This window comes from Lampris incognitus, chromosome 2 (genome assembly GCF_029633865.1).
Source record: "Lampris incognitus isolate fLamInc1 chromosome 2, fLamInc1.hap2, whole genome shotgun sequence".
Taxonomy (NCBI): Eukaryota; Metazoa; Chordata; class Actinopteri; order Lampriformes; family Lampridae; genus Lampris; species Lampris incognitus.
This window is the reverse complement of record NC_079212.1, coordinates 57,983,595-58,001,107: the sequence shown is the minus strand read 5'-3', so window position 1 is coordinate 58,001,107 and position 17,513 is coordinate 57,983,595. Positions and strand designations below refer to the sequence as shown.

The following is a 17,513-nucleotide window of genomic DNA, read 5'->3' as shown; positions in this document are numbered from 1 at the left end:
TTTTTTAGAGTCTTGTTGATTAGCTTTTTAGTTTGATTGACTGGTTTTTAAGTCTGGTTGATTAGTTAAGTCTTCTTGATTAGTTTTTAAGTCTGGTTGATTATTCTTAGGTCTTGTTGATGAATTCTTAAGTCTGGGTGATTAGTTTTTAAGTCTGGTTAATTATTTCTCAAGTCTGCTTGATTATGTGTTATGTCTTGTTGATTAGTTTTTAAGTCTGAATGATTAGTTTTTAAGTCTTGTTGATTAGTTTTTAAGTCTGGTTGATTAGTTTTTAAGTCTTATTGATTCGTTTTTAAGTCTGATTGATTAGTTAAGTCTTCTTGATTAGTTTTTAAGTCTGGTTGATTATTTCTTAAGTCTCGTTGATTATTCATAGGTCTTGTTTATGAATTCTTAAGTCTGGGTGATTAGTTTTTAAGTCTGGTTAATTATTTCTCAAGTCTGCTTGATTATTTGATAAGTCTTGTTGATTAGTTTTTAAGTCTGAATGATTAGTTTGTCAGTCTGGTTGATTTTTTGTAAGTCTTGTTGATTAGTTTTTATGTCTGGTTAATTATTTCTTAAGTCTCGTTGATTATTCTTAAGTCTGGTTGATGAATTCTTAAGTCTGGTTGATTAGTTTTTAAGTCTGGTTGATTATATCTCAAGTCTGCTTGATTATGTGTTAAGTCTGGTTGATTATTTTTAAGTCTGCTTGATTATTTTTTAAGTGTCGTTGATTATTTCTCAAGTCTGCTTGATTATGTGTTAAGTCTTGTTGATTAGTTTTTAAGTCTGAATGATTAGTTTTTAAGTCTTGTTGATTAGTTTTTATGTCTTCTTGATTAGTTTTTAAGTGTGGTTGATTAGTTTTTAAGTCTGAATGATTAGTTTTTAAGACTGGTTGATTTTTTTACAGTCTTGTTGATTAGCTTTTTAGTCTGATTGATTAGTTTTTTAGTCTGGTTGATTAGTTAAGTCTTCTTGATTAGTTTTTAAGTCTGGTTGATTATTCTTAGGTCTTGTTGATGAATTCTTAAGTCTGGGTGATTAGTTTTTAAGTCTGGTTAATTATTTCTCAAGTCTGCTTGATTATGTGTTAAGTCTTGTTGACTAGTTTTTAAGTCTTGTTGATTAGTTTTTAAGTCTTGTTGATTAGTTTTTATGTCTTCTTGATTAGTTTTTAAGTGTGGTTGATTAGTTTTTAAGTCTGAATGTTTAGTTTTTAAGTCTGGTTTATTCGTTTTTAAGTCTGGTTTATTATTTTTTTATGTCTGGTTGATTAGTTTTTAAGTCTGGTTGATTATTCTTAAGTCTGGTTGATGAATTCTTAAGTCTGGTTGATTCGTTTTTAAGTTTGGATGATTATTTCTCAGGTCTGCTTGATTATGTGTTAAGTCTTGTTGATTAGTTATTAAGTCTTATTGTTTAGTTTTTAAGTCTTGTTGATCAGTTTTTAAGTCTGATTGATTGGTTTTTAAGTCTGGTTGATTATTTTTTAAGTCTTTTTGCTTAGTTTTTAAGACTGGTTGATTTTTTCAATGTCTTGTTGATTAGTTTTTAAGTCTGGCTGTTTAGTTTTTAAGACTGGTTGATTTGTTTTTAAAGTCTTGTTGACTATTTTAAAGTCTTGTTGATTACTTTTTAAGTCTGGTTGATTATTTCTCAAGTCTGCTTGATTATGTGTAAAGTCTGGTTGATTATTTCTCAAGTCTGCTTGATTATGTGTTAAGTCTTGTTGATTAGTTTTTAAGTCTGAATGATTAGTTTTTAAGTCTTGTTGAGTAGTTTTTAAGTTTGGTTGATTAGTTTTTAAGTCTGGTTGGTTAGCTTTTAAGACTGGTTGATTTTTTTTAAAGTCTTGTTGATTTGGTTTTAAGTCTGGTTGATTAGTTTTTAAGTCTTTTTGATTAGTTTGTCAGTCTGTTTTATTACTATGTTTAAGTCTGGTTGATTTATTTTGTAGTCTGCTTGATTATGTGTTAAGCCTGGTTGATCATTTCTGAAGTCTTGTTGATTATTTTTTAAGTCTGGTTGATTAGTTTTTAAGTCTTATTGATTCCTTTTTAAGTCTGATTGATTAGTTAAGTCTTCTTGATTAGTTTTTAAGTCTGGTTGATTATTTCTTAAGTCTCGTTGATTATTCATAGGTCTTGTTTATGAATTCTTAAGTCTGGGTGATTAGTTTTTAAGTCTGGTTAATTATTTCTCAAGTCTGCTTGATTATGTTTTAAGTCTGGTTGATTATTTCTCAAGTCTGCTTGATTATTTGATAAGTCTTGTTGATTAGTTTTTAAGTCTGAATGATTAGTTTGTAAGTCTGGTTGATTTTTTGTAAGTCTTGTTGATTGGTTTTTATGTCTGGTTAATTATTTCTTAAGTCTCGTTGATTATTCTTAAGTCTGGTGGATGAATTCTTAAGTCTGGTTGATTATTTCTCAAGTCTGCTTGATTATGTGTTAAGTCTTGTTGATTAGTTTTTAAGTTTGAATGATTAGTTTTTAAGTCTTGTTGAGTAGTTTTTAAGTTTGGTTGATTAGTTTTTAAGTCTGGTTGGTTAGCTTTTAAGACTGGTTGATTTTTTTTAAAGTCTTGTTGATTTGGTTTTAAGTCTGGTTGATTAGTTTTTAAGTCTTTTTGATTAGTTTGTCAGTCTGTTTTATTACTATGTTTAAGTCTGGTTGATTTATTTTGTAGTCTGCTTGATTATGTGTTAAGCCTGGTTGATCATTTCTGAAGTCTTGTTGATTATTTTTTAAGTCTGGTTGATTAGTTTTTAAGTCTTATTGATTCCTTTTTAAGTCTGATTGATTAGTTAAGTCTTCTTGATTAGTTTTTAAGTCTGGTTGATTATTTCTTAAGTCTCGTTGATTATTCATAGGTCTTGTTTATGAATTCTTAAGTCTGGGTGATTAGTTTTTAAGTCTGGTTAATTATTTCTCAAGTCTGCTTGATTATGTTTTAAGTCTGGTTGATTATTTCTCAAGTCTGCTTGATTATTTGATAAGTCTTGTTGATTAGTTTTTAAGTCTGAATGATTAGTTTGTAAGTCTGGTTGATTTTTTGTAAGTCTTGTTGATTGGTTTTTATGTCTGGTTAATTATTTCTTAAGTCTCGTTGATTATTCTTAAGTCTGGTTGATGAATTCTTAAGTCTGGTTGATTAGTTTTTAAGTCTGGTTGATTATATCTCAAGTCTGCTTGATTATGTGTTAAGTCTGGTTGATTATTTTTAAGTCTGCTTGATTATTTTTTAAGTGTCGTTGATTATTTCTCAAGTCTGCTTGATTATGTGTTAAGTCTTGTTGATTAGTTTTTAAGTCTGAATGATTAGTTTTTAAGTCTTGTTGATTAGTTTTTATGTCTTCTTGATTAGTTTTTAAGTGTGGTTGATTAGTTTTTAAGTCTGAATGATTAGTTTTTAAGACTGGTTGATTTTTTTACAGTCTTGTTGATTAGCTTTTTAGTCTGATTGATTAGTTTTTTAGTCTGGTTGATTAGTTAAGTCTTCTTGATTAGTTTTTAAGTCTGGTTGATTATTCTTAGGTCTTGTTGATGAATTCTTAAGTCTGGGTGATTAGTTTTTAAGTCTGGTTAATTATTTCTCAAGTCTGCTTGATTATGTGTTAAGTCTTGTTGATTAGTTTTTAAGTCTTGTTGATTAGTTTTTAAGTCTTGTTGATTAGTTTTTATGTCTTCTTGATTAGTTTTTAAGTGTGGTTGATTAGTTTTTAAGTCTGAATGTTTAGTTTTTAAGTCTGGTTTATTCGTTTTTAAGTCTGGTTTATTATTTTTTATGTCTGGTTGATTAGTTTTTAAGTCTGGTTGATTATTCTTAAGTCTGGTTGATGAATTCTTAAGTCTGGTTGATTCGTTTTTAAGTTTGGATGATTATTTCTCAGGTCTGCTTGATTATGTGTTAAGTCTTGTTGATTAGTTATTAAGTCTTATTGTTTAGTTTTTAAGTCTTGTTGATCAGTTTTTAAGTCTGATTGATTGGTTTTTAAGTCTGGTTGATTATTTTTTAAGTCTTTTTGCTTAGTTTTTAAGACTGGTTGATTTTTTCAATGTCTTGTTGATTAGTTTTTAAGTCTGGCTGTTTAGTTTTTAAGACTGGTTGATTTGTTTTTAAAGTCTTGTTGACTATTTTAAAGTCTTGTTGATTACTTTTTAAGTCTGGTTGATTATTTCTCAAGTCTGCTTGATTATGTGTAAAGTCTGGTTGATTATTTCTCAAGTCTGCTTGATTATGTGTTAAGTCTTGTTGATTAGTTTTTAAGTCTGAATGATTAGTTTTTAAGTCTTGTTGAGTAGTTTTTAAGTTTGGTTGATTAGTTTTTAAGTCTGGTTGGTTAGCTTTTAAGACTGGTTGATTTTTTTAAAGTCTTGTTGATTTGGTTTTAAGTCTGGTTGATTAGTTTTTAAGTCTTTTTGATTAGTTTGTCAGTCTGTTTTATTACTATGTTTAAGTCTGGTTGATTTATTTTGTAGTCTGCTTGATTATGTGTTAAGCCTGGTTGATCATTTCTGAAGTCTTGTTGATTATTTTTTAAGTCTGGTTGATTAGTTTTTAAGTCTTATTGATTCCTTTTTAAGTCTGATTGATTAGTTAAGTCTTCTTGATTAGTTTTTAAGTCTGGTTGATTATTTCTTAAGTCTCGTTGATTATTCATAGGTCTTGTTTATGAATTCTTAAGTCTGGGTGATTAGTTTTTAAGTCTGGTTAATTATTTCTCAAGTCTGCTTGATTATGTTTTAAGTCTGGTTGATTATTTCTCAAGTCTGCTTGATTATTTGATAAGTCTTGTTGATTAGTTTTTAAGTCTGAATGATTAGTTTGTAAGTCTGGTTGATTTTTTGTAAGTCTTGTTGATTGGTTTTTATGTCTGGTTAATTATTTCTTAAGTCTCGTTGATTATTCTTAAGTCTGGTTGATGAATTCTTAAGTCTGGTTGATTAGTTTTTAAGTCTGGTTGATTATATCTCAAGTCTGCTTGATTATGTGTTAAGTCTGGTTGATTATTTTTAAGTCTGCTTGATTATTTTTTAAGTCTCGTTGATTATTTCTCAAGTCTGCTTGATTATGTGTTAAGTCTTGTTGATTAGTTTTTAAGTCTGAATGATTAGTTTTTAAGTATTGTTGATTAGTTTTTATGTCTTCTTGATTAGTTTTTAAGTGTGGTTGATTAGTTTTTAAGTCTGAATGATTAGTTTTTAAGACTGGTTGATTTTTTTACAGTCTTGTTGATTAGCTTTTTAGTCTGATTGATTAGTTTTTTAGTCTGGTTGATTAGTTAAGTCTCCTTGATTAGTTTTTAAGTCTGGTTGATTATTCTTAGGTCTTGTTGATGAATTCTTAAGTCTGGTTGATTAGTTTTTAAGTCTGGTTGATTATATCTCAAGTTTGCTTGATTATGTGTTAAGTCTGGTTGATTATTTTTAAGTCTGCTTGATTATTTTTTAAGTCTCGTTGATTATTTCTCAAGTCTGCTTGATTATGTGTTAAGTCTTGTTGATAAGTTTTTAAGTCTGAATGATTAGTTTTTAAGTCTTGTTGATTAGTTTTTATGTCTTCTTGATTAGTTTTTAAGTGTGGTTGATTATTTTTTAAGTCTTCTTGATTAGTTTTTAAGACTGGTTGATTTTTTTAGAGTCTTGTTGATTAGCTTTTTAGTCTGATTGACTGGTTTTTAAGTCTGGTTGATTAGTTAAGTCTTCTTGATTAGTTTTTAAGTCTGGTTGATTATTCTTAGGTCTTGTTGATGAATTCTTAAGTCTGGGTGATTAGTTTTTAAGTCTGGTTTATTATTTCTCAAGTCTGCTTGATTATGTGTTAAGTCTTGTTGATTAGTTTTTAAGTCTGGTTGATTATTTCTAAAGTATGGTTGATTAGTTTTTAAGTCTGGTTGATTAGTTTTTATGTCTGGTTAATTATTTCTTAAGTCTCGTTGATTATTCTTAAGTCTGGTTGATGAATTCTTAAGTCTGGTTGATTATTTTATAAGTCTGCTTGATTATTTTTTAAGTCTCGTTGATTATTTCTCAAGTCTGCTTGATTATGTGTTAAGTCTTGTTGATTAGCTTTTAAGTCTTGTTGATTAGTTTTTAAGTCTTGTTGATTAGTTTTTATGTCTTCTTGATTAGTTTTTAAGTGTGGTTGATTAGTTTTTAAGTCTGAATGATTAGTTTTTAAGTCTGGTTTATTCGTTTTTAAGTCTGGTTGATTATTTTTTATGTCTGGTTGATTAGTTTTTAAGTCTGGTTGATTATTCTTAAGTCTGGTTGATGAATTCTTAAGTCTGGTTGATTCGTTTTAAGTTTGGTTGATTATTTCTCAGGTCTGCTTGATTATGTGTTAAGTCTTGTTGATTAGTTATTAAGTCTGATTGATTAGTTTTTAAGTCTTGTTGATCAGTTTTTAAGTCTGATTGATTGGTTTTTAAGTCTGGTTGATTATTTTTTAAGTCTTTTTGCTTAGTTTTTAAGACTGGTTGATTTTTTCAATGTCTTGTTGATTAGTTTTTAAGTCTGGTTGTTTAGTTTTTAAGACTGGTTGATTTGTTTTTAAAGTCTTGTTGACTATTTTAAAGTCTTGTTGATTACTTTTTAAGTCTGGTTGATTATTTCTCAAGTCTGCTTGATTATGTGTAAAGTCTGGTTGATTATTTCTCAAGTCTGCTTGATTATGTGTTAAGTCTTGTTGATTAGTTTTTAAGTCTGAATGATTAGTTTTTAAGTCTTGTTGATTAGTTTTTAAGTCTGGTTGATTAGTTTTTAAGTCTTTTTGATTAGTTTTTAGTCTGTTTTATTATTATGTTTAAGTCTGGTTGATTTATTTTTAAATCTGCCTGATTATGTGTTGAGTCTGGTTGATCATTTCTGAAGTCTTGTTGATTATTTTTAAGTCTGCTTGATTATGTGTTAAGTCTGGTTGATTATTTTTAGGTCTGGTTGATTATTTTTTAAGTCTTCTTGATTAGTTTTTAATCCTGGTTGATTTTTTGTAAGTCTTGTTGATTAGTTTTTAAGTCTGGTTGATTATTTCTAAAGTCTGGTTGATTAGTTTTTAAGTCTGGTTGATTAGTTTTTATGTGTGGTTAATTATTTCTTAAGTCTCGTTGATTATTCTTAAGTCTGGTTGATGAATTCTTAAGTCTGGTTGATTAGTTTTTAAGTGTGGTTGATTATATCTCAAGTCTGCTTGATTATGTGTTAAGTCTGGTTGATTATTTTTAAGTCTGCTTGATTATTTTTTAAGTCTCGTTGATTATTTCTCAAGTCTGCTTGATTATGTGTTAAGTCTTGTTGATTAGTTTTTAAGTCTTGTTGATTAGTTTTTAAGTCTTGTTGATTAGTTTTTATGTCTTCTTGATTAGTTTTTAATTGTGGTTGATTAGTTTTTAAGTCTGAATGATTAGTTTTTAAGTCTGGTTTATTCGTTTTTAAGTCTGGTTGATTATTTTTTATGTCTGGTTGATTAGTTTTTAAGTCTGGTTGATTATTCTTAAGTCTGGTTGATGAATTCTTAAGTCTGGTTGATTCGTTTTTAAGTTTGGTTGATTATTTCTCAGGTCTGCTTGATTATGTGTTAAGTCTTGTTGATTAGTTATTAAGTCTGATTGATTAGTTTTTAAGTCTTGTTGATCAGTTTTTAAGTCTGATTGATTGGTTTTTAAGTCTGGTTGATTATTTTTTAAGTCTTTTTGCTTAGTTTTTAAGACTGGTTGATTTTTTCAATGTCTTGTGGATTAGTTTTTAAGTCTGGTTGTTTAGTTTTTAAGACTGGTTGATTTGTTTTTAAAGTCTTGTTGACTATTTTAAAGTCTTGTTGATTACTTTTTAAGTCTGGTTGATTATTTCTCAAATCTGCTTGATTATGTGTAAAGTCTGGTTGATTATTTCTCAAGTCTGCTTGATTATGTGTTAAGTCTTGTTGATTAGTTTTTAAGTCTGAATGATTAGTTTGTAAGTCTTGTTGAGTAGTTTTTAAGTTTGGTTGATTAGTTTTTAAGTCTGGTAGGTTTGCTTTTAAGACTGGTTGATTTTTTTTAAAGTCTTGTTGATTTGGTTTTAAGTCTGGTTGATTAGTTTTTAAGTCTTTTTGATTAGTTTGTAAGTCTGTTTTATTACTATGTTTAAGTCTGGTTGATTTATTTTGTAGTCTGCTTGATTATGTGTTAAGCCTGGTTGATCATTTCTGAAGTCTTGTTGATTATTTTTTAAGTCTGATTGATTAGTTAAGTCTTCTTGATTAGTTTTTAAGTCTGGTTGATTATTTCTTAAGTCTCGTTGATTATTAATAGGTCTTGTTTATGAATTCTTAAGTCTGGGTGATTAGTTTTTAAGTCTGGTTTATTATTTCTCAAGTCTGCTTGATTATGTTTTAAGTCTGGTTGATTATTTCTCAAGTCTGCTTGATTATTTGATAAGTCTTGTTGATTAGTTTTTAAGTGTGAATGATTAGTTTGTCAGTCTGGTTGATTTTTTGTAAGTCTTGTTGATTAGTTTTTAAGTCTGGTTGATTATTTCTAAAGTCTGGTTGATTAGTTTTTAAGTCTGGTTGATTAGTTTTTATGTCTGGTTAATTATTTCTTAAGTCTCGTTGATTATTCTTAAGTCTGGTTGATGAATTCTTAAGTCTGGTTGATTAGTTTTTAAGTCTGGTTGATTATATCTCAAGTCTGCTTGATTATGTGTTAAGTCTGGTTGATTATTTTTAAGTCTGCTTGATTATTTTTTAAGTCTCGTTGATTATTTCTCAAGTCTGCTTGATTATGTGTTAAGTCTTGTTGAGTAGTTTTTAAGTCTGATTGATTAGTTTTTAAGTCTGGTTGATTACTTAAGTCTTCTTGATTAGTTTTTTAAGTCTGGTTGATTATTTCTTAAGTCTCGTTGATTATTCATAGGTCTTGTTGATGAATTCTTAAGTCTGGGTGATTAGTTTTTAAGTCTGGTTAATTATTTCTCAAGTCTGCTTGATTATGTGTTAAGTCTGGTTGATTATTTCTCAAGTCTGCTTGATTATGTGATAAGTCTTGTTGATTAGTTTTTAAGTCTGAATGATTAGTTTGTAAGTCTTGTTGATTTTTTGTAAGTCTTGTTGATTGGTTTTTATGTCTGGTTAATTATTTCTTAAGTCTCGTTGATTATTCTTAAGTCTGGTTGATGAATTCTTAAGTCTGGTTGATTAGTTTTTAAGTCTGGTTGATTATATCTCAAGTCTGCTTGATTATGTGTTAAGTCTGGTTGATTATTTTTAAGTCTGCTTGATTATTTTTTAAGTCTCGTTGATTATTTCTCAAGTCTGCTTGATTATGTGTTAAGTCTTGTTGATTAGTTTTTAAGTCTGAATGATTAGTTTTTAAGTATTGTTGATTAGTTTTTATGTCTTCTTGATTAGTTTTTAAGTGTGGTTGATTAGTTTTTAAGTCTGAATGATTAGTTTTTAAGACTGGTTGATTTTTTTACAGTCTTGTTGATTAGCTTTTTAGTCTGATTGATTAGTTTTTTAGTCTGGTTGATTAGTTAAGTCTCCTTGATTAGTTTTTAAGTCTGGTTGATTATTCTTAGGTCTTGTTGATGAATTCTTAAGTCTGGTTGATTAGTTTTTAAGTCTGGTTGATTATATCTCAAGTTTGCTTGATTATGTGTTAAGTCTGGTTGATTATTTTTAAGTCTGCTTGATTATTTTTTAAGTCTCGTTGTTTATTTCTCAAGTCTGCTTGATTATGTGTTAAGTCTTGTTGATAAGTTTTTAAGTCTGAATGATTAGTTTTTAAGTCTTGTTGATTAGTTTTTATGTCTTCTTGATTAGTTTTTAAGTGTGGTTGATTATTTTTTAAGTCTTCTTGATTAGTTTTTAAGACTGGTTGATTTTTTTAGAGTCTTGTTGATTAGCTTTTTAGTCTGATTGACTGGTTTTTAAGTCTGGTTGATTAGTTAAGTCTTCTTGATTAGTTTTTAAGTCTGGTTGATTATTCTTAGGTCTTGTTGATGAATTCTTAAGTCTGGGTGATTAGTTTTTAAGTCTGGTTTATTATTTCTCAAGTCTGCTTGATTATGTGTTAAGTCTTGTTGATTAGTTTTTAAGTCTGGTTGATTATTTCTAAAGTATGGTTGATTAGTTTTTAAGTCTGGTTGATTAGTTTTTATGTCTGGTTAATTATTTCTTAAGTCTCGTTGATTATTCTTAAGTCTGGTTGATGAATTCTTAAGTCTGGTTGATTATTTTATAAGTCTGCTTGATTATTTTTTAAGTCTCGTTGATTATTTCTCAAGTCTGCTTGATTATGTGTTAAGTCTTGTTGATTAGCTTTTAAGTCTTGTTGATTAGTTTTTAAGTCTTGTTGATTAGTTTTTATGTCTTCTTGATTAGTTTTTAAGTGTGGTTGATTAGTTTTTAAGTCTGAATGATTAGTTTTTAAGTCTGGTTTATTCGTTTTTAAGTCTGGTTGATTATTTTTTATGTCTGGTTGATTAGTTTTTAAGTCTGGTTGATTATTCTTAAGTCTGGTTGATGAATTCTTAAGTCTGGTTGATTCGTTTTAAGTTTGGTTGATTATTTCTCAGGTCTGCTTGATTATGTGTTAAGTCTTGTTGATTAGTTATTAAGTCTGATTGATTAGTTTTTAAGTCTTGTTGATCAGTTTTTAAGTCTGATTGATTGGTTTTTAAGTCTGGTTGATTATTTTTTAAGTCTTTTTGCTTAGTTTTTAAGACTGGTTGATTTTTTCAATGTCTTGTTGATTAGTTTTTAAGTCTGGTTGTTTAGTTTTTAAGACTGGTTGATTTGTTTTTAAAGTCTTGTTGACTATTTTAAAGTCTTGTTGATTACTTTTTAAGTCTGGTTGATTATTTCTCAAGTCTGCTTGATTATGTGTAAAGTCTGGTTGATTATTTCTCAAGTCTGCTTGATTATGTGTTAAGTCTTGTTGATTAGTTTTTAAGTCTGAATGATTAGTTTTTAAGTCTTGTTGATTAGTTTTTAAGTCTGGTTGATTAGTTTTTAAGTCTTTTTGATTAGTTTTTAGTCTGTTTTATTATTATGTTTAAGTCTGGTTGATTTATTTTTAAATCTGCCTGATTATGTGTTGAGTCTGGTTGATCATTTCTGAAGTCTTGTTGATTATTTTTAAGTCTGCTTGATTATGTGTTAAGTCTGGTTGATTATTTTTAGGTCTGGTTGATTATTTTTTAAGTCTTCTTGATTAGTTTTTAATCCTGGTTGATTTTTTGTAAGTCTTGTTGATTAGTTTTTAAGTCTGGTTGATTATTTCTAAAGTCTGGTTGATTAGTTTTTAAGTCTGGTTGATTAGTTTTTATGTGTGGTTAATTATTTCTTAAGTCTCGTTGATTATTCTTAAGTCTGGTTGATGAATTCTTAAGTCTGGTTGATTAGTTTTTAAGTGTGGTTGATTATATCTCAAGTCTGCTTGATTATGTGTTAAGTCTGGTTGATTATTTTTAAGTCTGCTTGATTATTTTTTAAGTCTCGTTGATTATTTCTCAAGTCTGCTTGATTATGTGTTAAGTCTTGTTGATTAGTTTTTAAGTCTTGTTGATTAGTTTTTAAGTCTTGTTGATTAGTTTTTATGTCTTCTTGATTAGTTTTTAATTGTGGTTGATTAGTTTTTAAGTCTGAATGATTAGTTTTTAAGTCTGGTTTATTCGTTTTTAAGTCTGGTTGATTATTTTTTATGTCTGGTTGATTAGTTTTTAAGTCTGGTTGATTATTCTTAAGTCTGGTTGATGAATTCTTAAGTCTGGTTGATTCGTTTTTAAGTTTGGTTGATTATTTCTCAGGTCTGCTTGATTATGTGTTAAGTCTTGTTGATTAGTTATTAAGTCTGATTGATTAGTTTTTAAGTCTTGTTGATCAGTTTTTAAGTCTGATTGATTGGTTTTTAAGTCTGGTTGATTATTTTTTAAGTCTTTTTGCTTAGTTTTTAAGACTGGTTGATTTTTTCAATGTCTTGTGGATTAGTTTTTAAGTCTGGTTGTTTAGTTTTTAAGACTGGTTGATTTGTTTTTAAAGTCTTGTTGACTATTTTAAAGTCTTGTTGATTACTTTTTAAGTCTGGTTGATTATTTCTCAAATCTGCTTGATTATGTGTAAAGTCTGGTTGATTATTTCTCAAGTCTGCTTGATTATGTGTTAAGTCTTGTTGATTAGTTTTTAAGTCTGAATGATTAGTTTGTAAGTCTTGTTGAGTAGTTTTTAAGTTTGTTTGATTAGTTTTTAAGTCTGGTAGGTTTGCTTTTAAGACTAGTTGATTTTTTTTAAAGTCTTGTTGATTTGGTTTTAAGTCTGGTTGATTAGTTTTTAAGTCTTTTTGATTAGTTTGTAAGTCTGTTTTATTACTATGTTTAAGTCTGGTTGATTTATTTTGTAGTCTGCTTGATTATGTGTTAAGCCTGGTTGATCATTTCTGAAGTCTTGTTGATTATTTTTTAAGTCTGATTGATTAGTTAAGTCTTCTTGATTAGTTTTTAAGTCTGGTTGATTATTTCTTAAGTCTCGTTGATTATTAATAGGTCTTGTTTATGAATTCTTAAGTCTGGGTGATTAGTTTTTAAGTCTGGTTTATTATTTCTCAAGTCTGCTTGATTATGTTTTAAGTCTGGTTGATTATTTCTCAAGTCTGCTTGATTATTTGATAAGTCTTGTTGATTAGTTTTTAAGTGTGAATGATTAGTTTGTCAGTCTGGTTGATTTTTTGTAAGTCTTGTTGATTAGTTTTTAAGTCTGGTTGATTATTTCTAAAGTCTGGTTGATTAGTTTTTAAGTCTGGTTGATTAGTTTTTATGTCTGGTTAATTATTTCTTAAGTCTCGTTGATTATTCTTAAGTCTGGTTGATGAATTCTTAAGTCTGGTTGATTAGTTTTTAAGTCTGGTTGATTATATCTCAAGTCTGCTTGATTATGTGTTAAGTCTGGTTGATTATTTTTAAGTCTGCTTGATTATTTTTTAAGTCTCGTTGATTATTTCTCAAGTCTGCTTGATTATGTGTTAAGTCTTGTTGAGTAGTTTTTAAGTCTGATTGATTAGTTTTTAAGTCTGGTTGATTACTTAGGTCTTCTTGATTAGTTTTTTAAGTCTGGTTGATTATTTCTTAAGTCTCGTTGATTATTCATAGGTCTTGTTGATGAATTCTTAAGTCTGGGTGATTAGTTTTTAAGTCTGGTTAATTATTTCTCAAGTCTGCTTGATTATGTGTTAAGTCTGGTTGATTATTTCTCAAGTCTGCTTGATTATGTGATAAGTCTTGTTGATTAGTTTTTAAGTCTGAATGATTAGTTTGTAAGTCTTGTTGATTTTTTGTAAGTCTTGTTGATTAGTTTTTAAGTCTGGTTGATTATTTCTAAAGTCTGGTTGATTAGTTTTTAAGTCTGGTTGATTAGTTTTTATGTCTGGTTAATTATTTCTTAAGTCTCGTTGATTATTCTTAAGTCTGGTTGATGAATTCTTAAGTCTGGTTGATTAGTTTTTAAGTGTGGTTGATTATATCTCAAGTCTGCTTGATTATGTGTTAAGTCTGGTTGATTATTTTTAAGTCTGCTTGATTATTTTTTAAGTCTCGTTGATTATTTCTCAAGTCTGCTTGATTATGTGTTAAGTCTTGTTGATTAGTTTTTAAGTCTGAATGATTAGTTTTTAAGTCTTGTTGATTAGTTTTTATGTCTTCTTGATTAGTTTTTAAGTGTGGTTGATTAGTTTTAAGTCTGAATGATTAGTTTTTAAGTCTGGTTTATTCGTTTTTAAGTCTGGTTATTTATTTTTTATGTCTCGTTGATCAGTTTTTAAGTCTGGTTGATGAATTCTTAAGTCTGGTTGATTCGTTTTTAAGTTTGGTTGATTATTTCTCAGGTCTGCTTGATTATGTGTTAAGTCTTGTTGATTAGTTATTAAGTCTGATTGATTAGTTTTTAAGTCTTGTTGATCAGTTTTTAAGTCTGATTGATTAGTTTTTAAGTCTGGTTGATTATTTTTTAAGTCTCTTTGCTTAGTTTTTAAGACTGGTTGATTAGTTAAGTCTTCTTGATTAGTTTTTAAGTCTGGTTGATTATTTCTTAAGTCTCGTTGATTATTAATAGGTCTTGTTTATGAATTCTTAAGTCTGGGTGATTAGTTTTTAAGTCTGGTTTATTATTTCTCAAGTCTGCTTGATTATGTTTTAAGTCTGGTTGATTATTTCTCAAGTCTGCTTGATTATTTGATAAGTCTTGTTGATTAGTTTTTAAGTGTGAATGATTAGTTTGTCAGTCTGGTTGATTTTTTGTAAGTCTTGTTGATTAGTTTTTAAGTCTGGTTGATTATTTCTAAAGTCTGGTTGATTAGTTTTTAAGTCTGGTTGATTAGTTTTTATGTCTGGTTAATTATTTCTTAAGTCTCGTTGATTATTCTTAAGTCTGGTTGATGAATTCTTAAGTCTGGTTGATTAGTTTTTAAGTCTGGTTGATTATATCTCAAGTCTGCTTGATTATGTGTTAAGTCTGGTTGATTATTTTTAAGTCTGCTTGATTATTTTTTAAGTCTCGTTGATTATTTCTCAAGTCTGCTTGATTATGTGTTAAGTCTTGTTGAGTAGTTTTTAAGTCTGATTGATTAGTTTTTAAGTCTGGTTGATTACTTAAGTCTTCTTGATTAGTTTTTTAAGTCTGGTTGATTATTTCTTAAGTCTCGTTGATTATTCATAGGTCTTGTTGATGAATTCTTAAGTCTGGGTGATTAGTTTTTAAGTCTGGTTAATTATTTCTCAAGTCTGCTTGATTATGTGTTAAGTCTGGTTGATTATTTCTCAAGTCTGCTTGATTATGTGATAAGTCTTGTTGATTAGTTTTTAAGTCTGAATGATTAGTTTGTAAGTCTTGTTGATTTTTTGTAAGTCTTGTTGATTAGTTTTTAAGTCTGGTTGATTATTTCTAAAGTCTGGTTGATTAGTTTTTAAGTCTGGTTGATTAGTTTTTATGTCTGGTTAATTATTTCTTAAGTCTCGTTGATTATTCTTAAGTCTGGTTGATGAATTCTTAAGTCTGGTTGATTAGTTTTTAAGTGTGGTTGATTATATCTCAAGTCTGCTTGATTATGTGTTAAGTCTGGTTGATTATTTTTAAGTCTGCTTGATTATTTTTTAAGTCTCGTTGATTATTTCTCAAGTCTGCTCTATTATGTGTTAAGTCTTGTTGATTAGTTTTTAAGTCTGAATGATTAGTTTTTAAGTCTTGTTGATTAGTTTTTATGTCTTCTTGATTAGTTTTTAAGTGTGGTTGATTAGTTTTTAAGTCTGAATGATTAGTTTTTAAGTCTGGTTTATTCGTTTTTAAGTCTGGTTATTTATTTTTTATGTCTCGTTGATCAGTTTTTAAGTCTGGTTGATGAATTCTTAAGTCTGGTTGATTCGTTTTTAAGTTTGGTTGATTATTTCTCAGGTCTGCTTGATTATGTGTTAAGTCTTGTTGATTAGTTATTAAGTCTGATTGATTAGTTTTTAAGTCTTGTTGATCAGTTTTTAAGTCTGATTGATTAGTTTTTAAGTCTGGTTGATTATTTTTTAAGTCTCTTTGCTTAGTTTTTAAGACTGGTTGATTTTTTCAATGTCTTGTTGGTTAGTTTTTAAGTCTGGTTGTTTAGTTTTTACGACTGGTTGATTTGTTTTTAAAGTCTTGTTGACTATTTTAAAGTCTTGTTGATTACTTTTTAAGTCTGGTTGATTATTTCTCAAGTCTGCTTGACTATGTGTTAAGTCTGGTTGATTATTTCTCAAGTCTGCTTGATTATGTGTTAAGTCTTGTTGATTAGTTTTTAAGTCTGAATGATTAGTTTTTAAGTCTTGTTGAGTAGTTTTTAAGTTTGGTTGATTAGTTTTTAAGTCTGGTTGGTTAGCTTTTAAGACTGGTTGATTTTTTTTAAAGTCTTGTTGATTAGGTTTTAAGTCTGGTTGATTAGTTTTTAAGTCTGGTTGATTATTTCTTAAGTCTGTTTTATTACTATGTTTAGGTCTGGTTGATTTATTTTGTAGTCTGCTTGATTATGTGTTAAGTCTGGTTGATCATTTCTGAAGTCTTGTTGATTATTTCTTAAGTCTCGATGATTATTCATAGGTCTTGTTGATGAATTCTTAAGTCTGGGTGATTAGTTTTTAAGTCTGGTTAATTATTTCTCAAGTCTGCTTGATTATGTTTTAAGTCTGGTTGATTATTTCTCAAGTCTGCTTGATTATTTGATAAGTCTTGTTGATTAGTTTTTAAGTCTGAATGATTAGTTTGTAAGTCTGGTTGATTTTTTGTAAGTCTTGTTGATTAGTTTTTAAGTCTGGTTGATTATTTCTAAAGTCTGGTTGATTAGTTTTTAAGTCTGGTTGATTAGTTTTTATGTCTGGTTAATTATTTCTTAAGTCTCGTTGATTATTCTTAAGTCTGGTTGATGAATTCTTAAGTCTGGTTGATTAGTTTTTAAGTCTGGTTGATTACATCTCAAGTCTGCTTGATTATGTGTTAAGTCTGGTTGATTATTTTTAAGTCTGCTTGATTATTTTTGAAGTCTCGTTGATTATTTCTCAAGTCTGCTTGATTATGTGTTAAGTCTTGTTGAGTAGTTTTTAAGTCTGATTGATTAGTTTTTAAGTCTGGTTGATTAGTTAAGTCTTCTTGATTAGTTTTTTAAGTCTGGTTGATTATTTCTTAAGTCTCGTTGATTATTCATAGGTCTTGTTGATGAATTCTTAAGTCTGGGTGATTAGTTTTCAAGTCTGGTTAATTATTTCTCAAGTCTGCTTGATTATGTGTTAAGTCTGGTTGATTATTTCTCAAGTCTGCTTGATTATGTGTCAAGTCTTGTTGATTAGATAGTAAGTCTGTTTGCTTAGTTTTTAAGACTGGTTGATTTTTTCAATGTTTTGTTGATTAGTATTTAAGTCTGGCTGTTTAGTTTTTAAGACTGGTTGATTTGTTTTTAAAGTCTTGTTGACTATTTTAAAGTCTTGTTGATTACTTTTTAAGTCTGGTTGATTATTTCTCAAGTCTGCTTGATTATGTGATAAGTCTTGTTGATTAGTTTTTAAGTCTGAATGATTAGTTTGTAAGTCTTGTTGATTAGGTTTTAAGTCTGGTTGATTAGTTTTTAAGTCTTTTTGATTAGTTTTTAAGTCTGTTTTATTACTATGTTTAAGTCTGGTTGATTTATTTTGTAGTCTGCTTGATTATGTGTTAAGTCTGGTTGATCATTTCTGAAGTCTTGTTGATTATTTTTTAAGTCTGGTTGATTAGTTTTTAAGTCTTGTTGATTCGTTTTTAAGTCTGATTGATTAGTTTTTAAGTCTGGTTGATTAGTTAAGTCTTCTTGATTAGTTTTTTAAGTCTGGTTGATTATTTCTTAAGTCTCATTGATTATTCATAGGTCTTGTTGATGAATTCTTAAGTCTGGGTGATTAGTTTTTAAGTCTGGTTAATTATTACTCAAGTCTGCTTGATTATGTGTTAAGTCTGGTTGATTATTTCTCAAGTCTGCTTGATTATGTGATAAGTCTTGTTGA

At 28.4% G+C, this 17,513-nt stretch overlaps 1 protein-coding gene across 1 annotated transcript in view; it reads right to left on the bottom strand.

The window, feature by feature from the left end:
- Nucleotides 1–17,513, bottom strand: part of LOC130130393 (myelin transcription factor 1-like) — a 254,900-nt gene that overhangs the window by 50,706 nt on the left and 186,681 nt on the right. The gene's annotated exons all lie outside the window — the stretch shown is intronic.